The 18,177-nt window shown below is 46.3% G+C and overlaps 1 protein-coding gene and 1 pseudogene across 1 annotated transcript in view; one reads left to right on the top strand and one right to left on the bottom strand.

The window, feature by feature from the left end:
* Positions 1-18,177, top strand: part of LOC142259030 (uncharacterized) — a 276,422-nt pseudogene that overhangs the window by 179,590 nt on the left and 78,655 nt on the right.
* The window catches only part of LOC142259021 (uncharacterized), a 204,635-nt gene that overhangs the window by 148,328 nt on the left and 38,130 nt on the right, over positions 1-18,177 (bottom strand). The gene's annotated exons all lie outside the window — the stretch shown is intronic.

Below are 18,177 nucleotides of genomic sequence, written 5' to 3' on the forward strand. Positions count from 1 at the left end.
CGTGCTATATAAGTAGTAAAACCGACCGATAAAAGTAGCACATTATTTTTATAAAAAAACACAATCCTTCATACGACAATGTGAATGGAGAAATAAAAGAGTAATTGTTCCCGGAATAAGAGGAGGAAAATACAAAAGTGCAAAAATAAAAAAATCCCAGATTTTCGGTTAAGAAGGGGCAGAATTTACCACCCATTTCTTGTATGAATGCAGCAAAATAGTGAAAATTAATCCAATTACAAAATGTGTCCACATTATATTTCACTCCTAAACTAGAAAAATTATGTAAATAAAAAAGTTTAGATATTCTAAACTGGTTTCGGAGCTCGTAGACTTTACACGTCCGGGCCATCTGACTCCTACTCTGCAGTGATGTTTTACAATGTCTTTACATAGCAGTGCATCTATAAACAAACATGTAGCAATGGAGAGGAAATCCGTCCATCTCTACATAAGGCACCAACCGTTAATTACTGTTTCTGCCTTCTCTGTTACTGTATACACAGCTCTGCGGTGCAATCCCAAGAGTGTGCAAAGCAGTAATCAAAGCAAAAGGTGGCTGCTTTGAAGAACCTAGAATATAAGACATATTTTCAGTTGTTTCACACTTTTTTGTTAATTATTTCATTCCATATGTGTTAATTCATAGTTTTGATGACTTCAATGTGAATCTACAATTTTCAGAGTCATGAAAATAAAGAAAACTCTTTGAATGAGGTGTGTCCAAACTTTTGGTCTGTACTGTATATGTGGTAACAACAGACATTTCCCTTATTTTCCAACCAGTATCGCTCGACATCAGTAATAAAAATGTGATACTGAAGTTGGTTTCTTACTTGGATTTTTTTTGTTTTTCTTTTTACAGGTTTAACAACAAACGTTAAAAATCCCAATAATAAAGTACAATACAGCGAGGAGTTATTTAACCCTTCCCTGCCGCTTTGATGCTGATTTTTGTGCCAGTTTTATCATTTTTGTTGCTGGTTTTTAGGGTATTCACATCCGGGCTCCGCACTGCACTGGATTTTATTGTTGAATTTTTTTATTTTTGTTGATAAAAACTGTGAAAAAAGCCAGAAACAAACCCGAATAAGAAACGGACTTCAGCCTCATCATAAAAGCAAAGAAACAATAAAGACGACGACAGGAACAGGAAAATGAAGAGGAAAATAATAGAGACCCTGCACCTACCTCCACATGCAGAGCCGCACACTAAATATATGGCTGCTCTGTGCTTACAGGACCTGTGATGATGTCACATGGAGGGGAGGAGTCAGGGGTCACATGATCAGCTGCTGGAGGAGGGGAAGTTTATGTGTGGATGTAGCAGTGCCGTGTGTGTACGAGGTGTACGGAGCAGAGCCGTGTGTGTGCGAGGTGTACGGAGCGGAGCCGTGTATGTACGAGGTGTACGGAACGGAGCCGTGTGTGTACGAGGTGTACGGAGCAGAGCCGTGTGTGTACGAGGTGTATGGAGCGGAACCGTGTGTGTACGATGTGTACTGAGTGGAGCCGCGTGTGTAGGACATGTAATGAGTGGGGCTGTGAGTGTGCAGTGACCCAGAGTAGACACTACTAGAATGTCCCCTGATGGGCCGTTTGTTTCTCTATAATGTTGCGCATTATCTGTGCCTTCTGAAGCCTTGCTCTGAGAGTTGTAGCATCTACACTGACCTCTGCTGGCCATTCTCAAAACTACCTTTGTCTTATATGGTAAAAGGAAGTGACACAGCAGTGAGGAAACTTCCAGGTCCTTTTCTGACAGGAAAAATAGAGAAAGATGTCTGTTTCTGAGGACTGAGTATTGGGGGGAGAGGTGTATGACGCTGGAGGCGGTGAGCTACTTCCAGTCACTTCTATCCTCTAGTGACGGAGTCTGGTAAGGAGAAGGAAACTCTCTGTGGAAAGGAAAAATCCAGGCTGCCATTTATCCCAAATCAAGTAGGCCCTGAATTCCTGCTGGAGGTTGGGGCAGGTGTACAATGTGTGCAGAGTGGGGCCATGTGTGTATTTGACATGTATGGAGTGGGGCTGTGTATATATGAGGTGTATGGAGCGGAGCCGTGTGTATATAAGGGGTATGGAGTTGGGCCGTGTGCATACGATGTGTTCCCATTTTTATTTATATATATAAGTGTTGTCAGGAGTCATAAAGTGCGGCACTGGAAGCTGCAAACAGACACGTAGCAGAGGTCTTGGAAGATTGGGGACAAGTAGCAGAAGTACAAAAGCCGCAGGCAGCCAGGAGACATTCTCTTTATCTCTCTTTCTCTCTCATTATTCTGACATTTGACAAATATAAATAATTTTGGTTCCCAATTAACCTAAAATGGGAAAGGTGTATTCTGATTTCACATTAGATATTGAGCAAAACCTGCAGTTGTGTCTTTAAAAATATTGGATGGAAACTTCTAGTTTCAACTGTAGCTGTGCACATACAAACTAAAAGTCTTACTACCAAGGCACAGGTCTATGTCTTGATAGGTTTTATATAGGCCTAAGAAGCTGAATGAAGAAGTGATAACAAAGACTGGCGCAAGTCCAAATTTATGGCCTGAGGTGCTATGTGCCAAAAACTCTGCAAGATATGGAGTTAAAAACACAGGAGCGGGCTGGGAAGTCCCAAAAAAATGAATAAACGTCACAGGTTTTCTGCCTATGCTTTAATATAGCCAATGGCATACTTAGGAATTTTACTAAAAGATTAACCCATTACTGTTCTCTATAAAAGGCTTGTAAAAATAAAACACTATGATGTGCATCTTAACTGAGAAGGAATTCATACCATCTAATCTGTGTGGTGTGGATTTCTCTGCCGGCACTTGGACTATTAATTTGAGATTACAGCAGACATTTACGGTTATGAAGGAGATTTGCGAAACTATGGAATTCTTCCTTGACAGATGGCGCCAGACTCAGATCGCTCCAGGGAGGAATGGAGACTTAGGAGACCAACACCGGACTCCCTGAGGTGACTGTGGGCTGCCCATTTCGGAACCTGATCAATTCCAACGGACTACGGTAAGATTTTTGATTTATAATCATTCTCTTATCTGTGTCATTGGAAGTCTCTCATTAGCCTGGGACAGTCTAGTCCAGTCATGGCAAACCTTTTACAGGCCGAGTGCCCAAACTGTAGCCTTAAACCCATTTTTTTTTTCCGAAGTGCCAACCAATCCTATTATGTGAATAATTGTAACCTTACCTTTGCCGTCTTCTCTTCTCCTCAGCAGAGGGCATCACGCTCATGCTTACCACACATTGAAGCTGAGCCCCTGCCCTTTCCAGACACAGCAGTTGGATTGATCCCTCTGGAAAAAAATTGCAGCATATTAGACAGAGATTTTAGCATGGAATGCAATCACATTTCACCCTCTAATCCACATCTACATTTCAAAGTTTGAACATCCTGAAATCCCATAAAGATGTACGAGTTGCTCCCCTCCCCTTTCATTCTGAAGTTATGTCCCCCTTCCTAGGCCACTTCCTGGTAAACATGTCCCCATCCTGATATGTATTTCCTACATTCTGGTATATTTGTCCCCATCATGGCCCCATCCTGGTAAATGTTCCTCCATCCCGGCATGTACCCCATTCCTGGTAAATGTCCTCCACTCTGGTAAATGTACCCCATTCCTGGTAAATGTACCCCATCATTGTAAATGTATCCCATCCTGGCATGTTCCCCCATGCTGTTAAATGAGCCCATCCTGGTAAATGTACCTCATCCAGGCATGTTCCCCTATCCTGGTAAATTTCCCCTTTCCTGGTAAATGTACCCCAGCCTGATAAATGTCACCCTTCCTGCTAAATGTTCCCCATCCTGGCATTTGTCCTCATCCTGGCATGTTCATGTACCCCCATCCTGGCATATTTCCCCCCATCCTTTCATGTTCCCCCCCCATCCTGGTAAATGTATCCCCCATCCTGGTAAATGTACCCCTTACTGGCATGTTCCGCTTCCTGCTAAATGTACCCCATCCTGGCATGTTTCCCCCCATCCTTGCAGTCATGTTTCCTCCATCCTTACAACCATGTTTCCCCCCATGCTTGCAGCCATGTTTCCCCCCCATCTTTGCAGCCATGTTTCCCCCCCATCCTTGCAGCCATGTTTCCCCATCTTTGCACGTTTCTCTCCATCTTTGCATGTTTCTCCCATCCTTGCAGCTATGTTTGCCCCATGCTCTGTTTGCTTGCCCCGTGCTCTGTTTTGCTCTGTTTGTTTGCCCCATGCTCTGTTTGTGTAATACTTATATATGTTCTGAGGATTTCGATAGCGTAGGGCAATGACAATCAGAGACGAGTTCTTGGTACAAGATATTTTATAATATGTAACCACGGATACACAACGGAAAACACAGCAGTACAAATACACACAATACTTTCCCAAAACGGAGCGAAGGGAATTCCCGGGGCCACGCACCGGACTCCCCCAGGGAGACCACCAGAGCGAACCCCTATACAGGGACTGTCCGGCAATCACCCCGGAAGGCCTAAATGCGCAGCAGCCGGGACACAAGGGGCAAACGGTAAAAGTCCAGGAGTGTCCGTACGGGATGAATGTCCAGAGTGGTTACGAACCAGAGAGAACCGGGCAGAGTGCTAACCGAAGATGGCAGACGGAATCCGGGCACAACTTGAGAAACCGGGTAAGGTCCAGAGTCGGTCGGTCGGTAGTCTTTAGGAGGATCCAAAGGCAAACAGGATTAGCAGCAGCAAAGCAGGAGCACACAGCAAGCAGTATACTCAGGCACTGGACTAGGTTTAGAGGCGGCCTTTTAAGCAGCTGGACAGGAAGTAGGGCAACAGAACAGTAAACTCCATGTTAACTGAGGGCAAGCTTTTTCAACAGAGAACTGGAAAACCCGGAAACCTGACATTACTCCCCCCCCCAGAGACGGCCTCAGGACGGATCAGGACCTGGCTTGTCCGGGAAACGTCGATGAAACTGAGCAATCTTCCGGGGTGCCCGAATGTTACCCACCGGTTCCCAGGAATCGTCCTCGGGGGCGTACCCCTGCCAACGTACCAGATACTGAAGCCGACGACGATGGAGCCGGGAGTCAATAATGTCCTCAACCACGAACTGCTCCTCGCCGTCGACCATCACAGGCGGAGGAGGAGGCACAACACGACCATGAAACGTATTAGGGGAAACGGGTTTGAGGAGAGACACATGAAAGACCGGGTGTACCTTTAGATGGTGCGGTAACCGTAGCCGACAGGCCACAGGGCTCACGATCCCGGTGATCTTAAACGGACCGATGAATTTTTGTCCCAGCTTCTGCGAAGGAACACCCAATCTCAGGTTTTTGGTGGATAACCATACAGAGTCCCCTACCTTGTACATGGGTGCCGGTTTCCGGTGAGTGTCTGCCGACCTCTTGTAACGCTCCTGGGCCGTAGCCACGGTGTCCTTTAGAACCTCCAGATTTTGTCGTATTTCTGTCAATCTGTCCTCCACCGCTGGCACCGAAACCGCAACCGGTGACCTAGGCAAAATAGTCGGATGGTAACCCAGGTTAGCGAAAAAGGGCGTTACCTTAGTGGAGCTGCTCTGAGTGTTGTTGTAGGAGAACTCCGCCAACGGAAGCATCTTCAACCAATCGTCTTGGAGATGGCTGACATAACAGCGAAGGTATTGTTCCAGGGTTTGATTTGTCCGCTCGGTTTGCCCATTTGTCTGAGGATGGTATGCAGAAGACAAACAGACATCAATCTGGAGTGCCATACAAAACCCCTTCCAGAATCTAGACGTGAACTGCACGCCCCGATCGGAGATGATCTCGTCTGGTACCCCATGCAATCGGAATACGTTCTGGATAACCAAATCCACTGTCTCTGCGGCTGAGGGAAGACCGGTACATGGAATGAAGTGAGCAGCTTTAGTCAATCGATCCACCACCACTAAAATGGTATTATGCCCGCCTGAGACTGGCAACTCCACAATAAAATCCATGGAGATAGACCCCCAAGGGCGAGATGGCACGGGTAACGGTTGGAGGAGTCCCGTAGGAGCCACACGAGGGACCTTGCACCGGGCACAAACCACACATGAGTGGACATAGTCCTTCACGTCCTTTAAACAGGTAGGCCACCAGAAAAACCGGCTCAGAAATTCCTGCGTCTTCTGTACCCCCCTATGACCGGCCAACACGGAGTCATGAACCAACTTGAGAACCCGAAGTCTTACGGCCTCCGGGACATAAATGCGTCGCTCTCTCAACCACACACCATTCCGAAGAACAAGAGTTACATCATTCGGGGGGGCGGCAAGAAATACGTCACCATCATAGGCCAGCTTGATGTCCTTCCACAAGTCCTGGTCCTGGATTACTCCAACGAAATTGGCATCCGATAACACGGTCTGAGACGGGGTTCCAGGCACGGAGTCCACGGCGTGGATTCGGGACAAGGCATCGGCTTTCCCATTACGTGAACCTGGACGGTATGTAACGATAAAATTGAATTGGTTAAGAAATAGGCTCCAACGGGCTTGCCGTGGAGACAGGCACCTGGCAGACTTAAGAAATTCCAGATTACGATGATCCGTGAGTACTATCACTTGCTGTGCGGCTCCCTGTAAGTGGTGTCTCCACTCCTTGAAAGCGGAAATAATCGCCAATAATTCCTTGTCCGCAATGTCATAGTTCCTTTCTGCAGGGGACAACCGGCGGGAAAAGAAGGCACACGGATGCAAGAGACTCTTGTCCCCGGTCCTTTGAGACAGAATGGCCCCTAATGCATAGTCGGAAGCGTCAACCTCCACGATAAAGGGAAGTGCGGGATTCGGATGTACCAATATTGGCGCTGAGGTAAAACATACCTTGAGACGATGGAATGCTTCCTGGGCCTGGGCGGATCACACAAACTTCTGTCCTTTTTTGGTTAACAGAGTGATGGGACGAACAATCTCTGAAAAGTTACGGATAAAGCGTCGGTAAAAGTTGGCAAAACCGACAAAGCGTTGTACCTCTTTGATGTTTCCCGGTTCCGGCCAGTCGAGAATGGCTTGTATCTTGCTAGATTCCATGTTCAGTCCCTGAGGAGAGATGACATAACCTAAGAATTGTATTTGTGAGCAGTGGAACTCGCATTTCTCCAGTTTAATGTACAGATGGTTTTCCCTCAGACGGGTAAGTACGGTCTTAACGTGCTCCTGGTGTTCCTGTAAAGAATCAGAAAAGATTAGGATATCGTCCAGATAGATCACCATGAATTGGTCCATGATATCCCTAAAAATATCGTTAACTAGATGTTGAAATGCCGCGGGAGCGTTACAAAGTCCAAAAGGCATCACTAGGTACTCAAAATGTCCGTACCGACATCGGAACGCGGTCTTCCACTCGTCTCCGGGACGTATACGAAGCAGATTATATGCCCCACGGAGGTCTAATTTGGTGAATATTTTTGCCTGTTGGACCCTCTCCAATAGCTCAGGAATCAACGGTAACGGATACCGGTTCCGGATGGTTATCTTATTCAGTTCCCGATAGTCAATACAGGGTCTCAGAGTCCCCTCCTTCTTTTTCACGAAAAAGATGGGTGCCCCTGCGGGTGAGGTAGACGGACGAATAAATCCCTTGGCTAGGCTTTCATCAATATACTCTTTTAGTGCTTCTAGCTCAGGTGCCGCCAACGGGTAGACATGACCAAACGGAATCTCCGCCCCTGGGAGTAAGTCTATGGGGCAATCATACGGTCTATGCGGGGGAAGCCGATCAGCTTTTCTTTTGTCGCATATATCAGCGAAGTCACGGTAAACCGGGGGTAAAACAGGTACCTGTACAGTGCCCTCCGTATTTGATGTTACTGGAACCGGAACAGTTGGACAAATGGTCGGACCACTCTGCGGTGGGAAGGATATTTCTTTGGTCTCCCAATCGATGACGGGATTTGTAGACCGTAGCCACGGAATACCTAAAATAATCGGAAAATGAGGAGAAGAAATTATCATGAAAACAAGGGTCCCCTGCTGACCTGGCTTCATCACGCATTCGAGCGGTACGGTTTCCCGATCCACTGGTCCAGAGATTAACGGAGATCCGTCTACCGTCTCCATGGTAACCGGTGAGGATCTTTGCTGAGTCCGGATACCGTGTTTCCTGGCAAAGGAAGAGTCCATGAAATTTCCCCCTGCCCCAGAGTCTATCATTGCAGAGGTAGGAATTAGCTGTCCCTCCCAACGGATCTGAATGGGGAGTGAGCAATGGGTATATTTCCCCTCTGAGTCCTTCGGTGAGGTAGACATTACCGTCAAGGGAAACACCGCATCCAAGTGTCCACTTGCCTCAGAGATATCGGACTCTGCGTCCGTGTTGTCACACTCTGCCATGGCTGCCAATACCTTATTTGGGCGATTTGGACGTTTCGGGCAGTCGATCAAGAAATGGTCCGATTGACCGCAATAGAAACACAAACGCTCACGGAGCCGGTGTTCACGACGTTCGTTGGTCTCTCGATTTTGCAGAGAGTCCACTTGCATAGGTACGTCCTCAGCCTCCCGTGGCGTCCTGAGAGCGGGTTCTCTGGAAGGAAACGCAATATTGTTTACACGGTTTACAGCTGCCCATTTTTCCTGTCTACGTTCCGTCAAACGGGTATCAATGCGCACACAGTGCTGGAGAAACAGTTCAAAATCCCCTGGAGATTCGGAACGGGCTAACTCGTCCTTGATGGTACCGGACAAACCTTTTCTGAAAACAGACAATAAGGCATTGTTTCCCCAATCGGTGTCTACCACTAACCTCTTGAACTCAGTGGCGTATTCAACGACAGACCGCTTTCCCTGACGTAAGGAAAGGAGAGCCGCTTCAGCGGTAGCACGGCGATTCGGATCATCAAACATTTGTGCCATTGCATTCAGAAAGTCATCCAGGTGATTCAAACGGATGTCCCGATTCTCTATCATGGGATTAGCCCAAGCCAGTGCTCGTGAGGTTAATAACATGATGATACATAACACTTTTGACCGGTCAGAACGGTAATAATCAGAATGTACATCGAAAAACAGTATACATTGATTAACAAATCCACGGAACTGACTACGATCACCATTGAAACGGAATGGGGGTAACCTAGGCATACCGGCAGTTGATACGGACGTAGTGGGAACGGCTTCCTGAGCCTCCACTCTGACTTGCAAATCCTGTATAGCCGGACCCAGTACCTGGTGATCATGGCCCAGCTGTGCCTCCACATCTCTAAGTTTATTCTGCACTGCCTCCATCTCCTGCTGCAGGGAGTTAATCATGGAGAAGAGCTGATCTACTCGTGTCTCAGTCATTGCCCCAGCGAAATCCTCTCAGTGGCCTGAGTATAATGTAATACTTATATATGTTCTGAGGATTTCGATAGCGTAGGGCAATGACAATCAGAGACGAGTTCTTGGTACAAGATATTTTATAATATGTAACCACGGATACACAACGGAAAACACAGCAGTACAAATACACACAATACTTTCCCAAAACGGAGCGAAGGGAATTCCCGGGGCCACGCACCGGACTCCCCCAGGGAGACCACCAGAGCGAACCCCTATACAGGGACTGTCCGGCAATCACCCCGGAAGGCCTAAATGCGCAGCAGCCGGGACACAAGGGGCAAACGGTAAAAGTCCAGGAGTGTCCGTACGGGATGAATGTCCAGAGTGGTTACGAACCAGAGAGAACCGGGCAGAGTGCTAACCGAAGATGGCAGACGGAATCCGGGCACAACTTGAGAAACCGGGTAAGGTCCAGAGTCGGTCGGTCGGTAGTCTTTAGGAGGATCCAAAGGCAAACAGGATTAGCAGCAGCAAAGCAGGAGCACACAGCAAGCAGTATACTCAGGCACTGGACTAGGTTTAGAGGCGGCCTTTTAAGCAGCTGGACAGGAAGTAGGGCAACAGAACAGTAAACTCCATGTTAACTGTAAAATCATCCTTAAAACCCATCCTGCGTGACAACATATGTGAGGGTACTGAGAATGTAGAGTCCCTATGGGTGGAGATAAGGGGGGGGAGAATGAATAATAAAATACTGATAGGGGTGTGTTATAAGACGCCGAATATTATGGAAGAGGTAGAGAATCTCCTCATAAAGCAAATTGATAAAGCAGCGAGTCTCGGAGAGGTAATTATTATGGGGGACTTTAACTATCCTGATATAAATTGGGGAACAGAAACTTGCAGTTCCAGCAAAGGAAATAGATTTTTGATAACAATGAAAGATAATTACCTTTCACAAATGGTACAGGACCCCACAAGAGGGGGAGCACTACTAGACCTTGTACTAACCAATAGGCCAGACCGCATATCAAATATACAAGTTGGGGGTTACTTGGGGAATAGTGATCACAAAATAATAAGTTTTCATGTATTCTTTAGTAAGATGTATAGTAGAGGGGCTACAAGGACACTAAACTTCAGGAAAGCAAATTTTAAACGGTTGAGAGATGATCTTAGTGCAATAAACTGGGATGATGTACTAAGTAATAAAAGTACACAAAGCAAATGGGAGACTTTTATGAGCATCCTGAATAGGGCTTGTGCAGAAAATATACCCTATGGGAACAAACATTCTAGAAATAGGAGGAAACCCCTATGGCTAAATAGAGCTGTAAGGGAAGCAATAAAAGAAAAACAGAAAGCCTTAAAAGAATTAAAGAGGGTAGGTAGTGATGTGGCATTATATAATTATAGAAAATTAAATAAAATATGTAAAAAGCAAATTAAGTTAGCTAAGTTTGAGACAGAGAGACTTATTGCGAGAGAAAGTAAAAATAATCCTAAAATATTCTTTAACTACATAAACAGTAAAAAAACTGAAAAGCGATAGTGTTGGCCCCCTTAAAAATAGTCTTGGTGAAATGGTGGAAGGGGATGAGGGTAAAGCCAACCTGCTGAATGACTTTTTTTCTACGGTTTTTATACAAGAAAATGCCATGGCAGATGACATGACCAGTGATGCCATAAATTCACCCTTGAATATTACCTGCTTAACCCAGCAGGAAGTACGCCGCCGCCTCGAAATCACTAAGGTTGACAAATCTCCGGGCCCGGATGGCATACACCCCAGAGTACTACAGGAATTGAGTTCTGTGATAGATAGACCATTATTTTTAATCTTCTCAGATTCCTTAATAACAGGGTCGGTACCGCAGGACTGGCGCATAGCAAATGTGGTGCCAATATTCAAAAAGGGGACAAAAACTGAGCCGGGAAATTATAGGCCGGTAAGTTTAACCTCTACGGTTGGTAAAATCCTTGAGGGTTTCTTGAGAGATGCTATACTGGAGTATCTCAAGAAAAATAACCTTATGACAGAGTATCAACATGGGTTTATGAGGGATCGATCCTGTCAAACTAATTTGTTCAGCTTCTATGAAGAGGTAAGTTCAAGCCTGGACCAGGGAAATGCAGTGGATGTTGTGTATATGGACTTTTCAAAAGCTTTTGATACGGTGCCACACAAAAGGTTGGTACTTAAAATGAGAATAATGGGGATAGGGGAAAATATGTGTAACTGGGTTAAAAACTGGCTCAGTGATAGGAAACAAAGGGTGGTTATTAATGGTACGTACTCGGACTGGGTCTCAGTTCATAGTGGGGTACCACAGGGGTCAGTATTGGGCCCGCTTCTTTTCAACATATTTATAAATGACCTTGTTGGGGGCATGCAGAGTAGAATTTCAATATTTGCAGATGATACTAAACTCTGCAGGGTAATCAATACAGAGGAGGATAATTTTATATTACAGGGAGATTTATGTAAATTGGAGGATTGGGCTGAGAAGTGGCAATTGAAGTTTAATGTAGATAAATGTAAGGTCATGCACTTGGGTAGAGGAAATAACATTTATGATTATGTACTTAATTGTAGAACACTGGGTAAAACAGACACAGAAAAAGACTTGGGTGTATGGGTGGATGGTAAACTTCACTTTAGTGGACAGTGTCAGGCAGCTGCTGCCAGGGCTAATAAAATAATGGGATGTATTAAAAGAGGTATAAGTGTTCATGAAAAAAATATAGTTCTACCTCTGTACAAGTCACTAGTGCGACCGCACTTAGAATACTGTGTACAATTCTGGTCACCGATATATAAGAAGGACATAGCTGAACTGGAGAGGGTGCAGAGAAGAGCGACCAAGATTATTAGAGGAATGGGGGGGGCTGCAACACCAAGACAGGTTATTAAACTTGGGGTTATTTAGTCTGGAAAAACGAAGGCTTAGGGGGGATCTAATCACAATGTATAAATATATGAGGGGACAGTACAGAGACCTTTCCCAAGATCTTTTTACACCTAGGGCTGCGACTGGAACACGGGGGCATCCGCTACGTCTTGAGGAAAGAAGGTTTAATCATAATCACAGACGAGGATTCTTTACTGTACGAGCAGTGAGACTATGGAACTCTCTGCCGCATGATGTTGTAATGAGTGATTCACTACTAACATTTAAGCAGAGCCTGGACGCCTTTCTTGAAAAATTTAATATAACCAGTTATGTATATTAGATTTTATGACAGGGTATTGATCCAGGGAACTAGTCTGATTGCCGAATGTGGAGTCAGGAAGGAAATTTTTTCCCCATTGGAACTTGTTTGCCACATTGGGGTTTTTTTGCCTTCCTCTGGATCAACCTGTTAGGCTACGGGTTGAACTAGATGGACTTAGAGTCTCCCTTCAACCTTAAAAAACTATGATACTATGAAACTATGATACTATGAACTGAGGGCAAGCTTTTTCAACAGAGAACTGGAAAACCCGGAAACCTGACAGTTTGTTTGCCCCGTGCTCTGTATGTTTGCCCCCGTGCTCTGTATGTTTGCCCCCGTGCTCTGTATGTTTGCCCCCGTGCTCTGTAGGTTTGCCCCCGTGCTCTGTAGGTTTGCCCCCGTGCTCTGTAGGTTTGTCCCCGTGCTCTGTAGGTTTGCCCCGTGCTCTGTAGGTTTGCCCCGTGCTCTGTAGGTTTGCCCCGTGCTCTGTAGGTTTGCCCCGTGCTCTGTAGGTTTGCCCCCGTGCTCTGTATGCTTGCCCCCGTGCTCTGTATGTTTGCCCCCGTGCTCTGTATGTATGCCCCGTGCTCTGTATGTATGCCCCGTGCTCTTTATGTATGCCCCATGCTCTGTATGTTTGACCCCGTGCTCTGTATGTTTGCCCCCGTGCTCTGTATGTATGCCCCGTGCTCTGTATGTTTTCCCCCGTGCTCTGTATGTATGCCCCGTGCTCTGTATGTATGCCCCGTGCTCTGTATGTATGCCCCATGCTCTGTATGTTTGCCCCGTGCTCTGTATGTTTGCCCCGTGCGCTCCATGTTTCCCCCGTGCGCTCCATGTTTCCCCCGTGCGCTCCATGTTTGCCCCGTGCTCTGTATGTTTCCCCCGTGCGCTCCATGTTCCCCCTTTGCTCCACATGTTTTCCCCATGCGCTCCATGTTCCCCCTTTGCTCCACATGTTTCCCCCGTGCGCTCCATGTTCCCCCTTTGCTCCACATGTTTTCCCCGTGCGCTCCATGTTCCCCCTTTGCTTCACATGTTCCCCCTTTGCTTCACATGTTTCCCCCATGCGCTCCATGTTCCCCCTTTGCTCCACATGTTTCCCCCGTGCGCTCCATGTTCCCCCTTTGCTCCACGTTTCCCCCGTACGCTCCACGTTTCCCCCGTGCGCTCTACGTTTCCCCCGTGCGCTCGACGTTTCCCCCATGCGCTTCACGTTTCCCCCGTGCGCTCCACGTTTCCCTCGTGCGCTCCATGTTTGCCCTGTGCTGGCTCTGTCCCCCACACCTTGGCACAGCCGCACACAGCTTAAAAATTAAAAAAAAAAAACTCACCTTGCAGAACCCGCTCCATCGCTGCGTCCTCAGTTAGTTCAGGTCCCGCGCGGCCACAAGACGCCGGCGCCGCCTACTGACGCTCCTCCGTCTCCTAGGCAACAGGCCTGCAGCCCAGGAGAATAGGAGTGTCAGAAGGAGGAGAGATGTCTCCTCTGCTCCAACACCACTTTGCACGTCGGCGCGACCACACCGACAGTGCAGAGTGGCTGAATATGGCGACAGCGCGCGTGCCAGCAACAAGGGCTCTGCGTGCCCTGTTTGGCACGCGTGCCATAGGTTCGCCATCACTGGTCTAGTCGGTCTCGTGAGTCTATCTCTACAACTGGATTCGCTTCCTCCTGGGCGACCTTAAAGAACCCGAAAAGGTTGTAAGTGGATGTCTGCTGAAATTGTTCTCGGGGATATGTCTAGCTAGTTGTGTTTTCTGACGCTGGTTTTTGTGTGTGAATTTTATTGTGTAGATCAGGTACGCTTGATTGGTAGTTCTTGGCAGACTTAAATGTCATAAGGCTCGTTCAAGGTATATGCCCTTGCTACAGACTTCGGGCTAGCCATCTTCTGAGTAGTGGGTAAAGGCCAATCAATGTCCTGGTTGGGTGTCCCCCTGAGTTGACACAGGGTTAGGTTTCTGTCTCAGAATTCACAAATAGTTGGAAAATTCCCCAATAAATGGATGCCTTTAAGTCCATTTTTAAGTCTGAGGGTGGCTTAACCCCCAGAAACATGAAAGCAAACATGTGACAAAATGAAAAGTTGATGTTAATTTGCAGTATGTCAGAATGTGGTTGATTACAATATGAATAATGAAATTAGGCATTGAAAGAACAGATGGGAACTTTGGAAAATGCAGGATTATTTGGGACAGCTCAAGCTTGGTATAGAGTAGCCTGTGCAATTGTAAAATAATGTTATATTTGGAAGAAGACGTATGTGATAAGGAAGACAATGTATTGTGTTATGCTTACTACAAGTCTCTGCCATATCCACCGCCCTATAATGGCGTCAATAGTTCACATTCTTGGACCTGCACACACTGTGCCCAGCAAAATCCTCTCACTCCTTTGTTCTGTGTTTTTTGTGTGACGGCCTGCCCCTTGACACACCACCCTGTATTTCCACACCCTCCACCCCTCTGATGTAACCCTGCCTCCATTCAGTGACGCAGTTACCCATGTGGAAAGCTAATCCCCAAACGGCTGTCTTGGTTCACCCAATGTGTATACCCGGTCCAAGCCATGTTCCCTTATATCCATGATTGGCAGCTGATGGAAGTTACTACATTCCTCCTGAACATGTAGCAGCCCTGTTCCCACACTTACCATCCCCGGAAAGTTTTTTTTTTATACTCCTGCTTTTAAAAATGCTCTCCGCAAAAAATGTGATGTTATTGAACTCAGTGAGACTGTCCCTGATCCTGACCCATCAGCTGCCCCTCCCGGGAAAACAGGTCCCTATCCCCAGACCTGTAGTCGGCTGATACCTGCAGTGGTAACCTTCTCCAATCCTAACCGTTCCTCATTAACTTTAGATGAGGACATTCCTTCAGAGGGACACCCTCTTAGTTTCAGAGGTGCCCGAAATCTGCGACCCAATCATGCATTCTGAAATATGGACTAATACTATCCATAGGGCCCATAGAGGCGCAAACACTTTCTGCTATTGTCAATTCGGCCAATTTGGCCCTCCGCCATATTGGGGGAATTGCCAAAGCTATAGTACAAGCAGGGTGACCAGAAATACAATCTGCTTGTCTATCCATCATAAAGAAACAGGGCAAAATCCAACTCACGGATCTGGCTGTTACAGGAACAGGAAATCTCTATTGTAATATGATCATACATGCAGTGGGACCAATGTATGACCCCGACAAACACCAACACTGTGTGGAGGATCTACAGTTGACCATACTCCATGTACTTGAACTGACCAGGAAGAAATATCTTCAATCCATTGCCATTCCTGCAATCAGCTCTGGGATCTTTGGTTTCCCAGTCAAACAATGCACACAGGCTATTGTGGCTGCAATAATTAGTTACTGTCCCATATCCTCACTTGAAGAAATCTGGTCACTACAAGTCCTGACAACGCACGGTACTTCAAAGAAACAATTCGTCCTTCGGCTATGATGCCTAACTACCCCAGTCAGTTACTGCAACCAGAACGTATTTCCACATCACCACCTCCAGAGGCATCGGATGAATTATTGCACAGCCTACCAGCACCCCCTGTTGTCATGCTCCCACTAGCCCCGATGGTTGAAACCATTCTGGTTCCTAAATCAGAAAAACCCAAGTATGTCCCCTTTACTCCACTCCAAGTGAATAGCCTACTCACTCAGTTACCAAACCCGGAGAAGCAGCCTATGCCTTTGTACAGAAAACTTCAGGAAATCTGTCCAACCTATTCTGCAACTTGGAAGGATCTCTCCAACTCAGCTAGCATTAAAGCCAGTACTGTTTTTTTACCCAGTCATTCAATCTGCTCTTGACCAGAGCCCTCTGGATTCCACGGGGGACTTTAGATCCGGAGTTGAGATCTGCTGCCAAGACCAAGCATGAGCGAAAGATCGTCACCAATATCACCAATGCTTCCCAAGAAGACAATGAGTCGGCTGAAAAATTCTACATGAGATTATTCACTTCCTTTTATGATCAAGGCTATGACATGTCTGTCCCGTTTCAACATGTTCACTTCATAATTTCCTTTGTTAAAGGACTTAAGGACTCTATCAGATTGAAAATTGAGGACACAAGACCTGAATACCTGGAGCTCCCCTCTAAACAAGTTCTTCTCATTCTTAAGTCCATTGAGAAAAAATGTGCCTCCACCAATTCTACCCCTGATACTGCCCCAGTTATGTACTGTATAATGCTCCTGTTAACCAAGACCAACAAACCCAATGCCAGATGTACCCCCCTCTCCAAGTATACTCACCTCAACAACCATATCCAGGCGGGCTCCAGCAACGTCTCCCACCCAGGAATCTTAAATATACTATGTGTTTCAGATGCAGAAACTATGGACATGTCAGAAGATACTGCAGGACCCATATGCAGTAACCACGCCCAGCCAGAAACAGTGGTCACCCACAGAACAACTACAGCAACCATCCACAACAAATATCCCATCCATAGGAATTTGGCAAGCCTGTGGCAAATGCTTTTACAAATATTATTGTCACCAATATTCCTTCTATATAAGGCCCCATATCGACAGTATCTCTTGATGTTAATGCTCAATCCTTGCCTTTCCTGGTCAACACAGGCACAGCCAAATCAGTTATACGCCTCCAGGACTTAGAAGATCTATCTTTGATATGCCCAGATTGCCCCACCTGTGTAGGGGTTGACAGTAGGCACATCTCTTCCCCACTAACTTACCCTATTCCAGTTGAACAAGCACAAAAGGTTATTTCATGGCTAATTGTTTTACCCACTTGCTCACTTAATTTACTTGGAGCAGATCTCCTACATAATCTCAGAGCTTCAATTGTATATAATGAAGATGGGATGCACTTGTCTGCCCTATTCTCTGACGCCAGAAGATGCCTGCCTTCTCGAAGCCGCCCCACTCCTCTTCATGGCCACGGCACCGCCTCCAATACCTGAATACTATTTCAATCAAATTCCTTCACATCTCTGGTCAAAAAGCCCAAATGATATTGGACATCACCTCTACAGGTTATCCTAAAACCAGGAGTCACCATACCTTGAATACCTCAATATTCCCTGAAGGCCAACCAAGAAAAATGCCTTGAGGAACAAATTCAATCCCTCCTTGCAAATGGTGCCCTGATACGATACGTCTCTCCTGCCAATACCCCTCTTTGTCCGGTAAAAAAGAAGACTGCCAAGAAAGAACCAAAAAGAAGAAAAACAAACAAAAACAAAACAAAATGAAGATATTATGCTAAGTCACCCCGTCACTATTCTTGTCCCACATGATCTCAAGGCTATCCTCGAACAAGTGAACAGAAAAATATCTCCTCGCAAAGGCATACATGACTCCAGTGTGCCTTGCTCCTTCCCTACGACGTTACGCTCCGGCACTGTACTACTCTCAATTTATTGATTCTGCTTCCTTTTTCAAGTAGGGAATACTTCTCTACATGGGATATCCTCTCCAGGCCTATGGAGGTTGACTATGCAGACCCAGACAACCAAGAATATGATTGCTTTGAACTTATGCGATCTGAGTGCTCCCTCCTGCCCTCAGCTACAGAGACACTATTGCCAGATGCAGATCTGCAATTCTTTACGGATGGCTCACAAAGAAGCTAAAGGGAATCAACTAGCATATCAAGCAGCCAAACAAGTAGCCATTTGTGACATTCAAGAGGAAGCAGGAGTCTATGTCATG

The sequence above is a fragment of the Anomaloglossus baeobatrachus genome, assembly GCF_048569485.1.
Source record: "Anomaloglossus baeobatrachus isolate aAnoBae1 chromosome 5 unlocalized genomic scaffold, aAnoBae1.hap1 SUPER_5_unloc_22, whole genome shotgun sequence".
NCBI lineage: Eukaryota > Metazoa > Chordata > Amphibia > Anura > Aromobatidae > Anomaloglossus > Anomaloglossus baeobatrachus.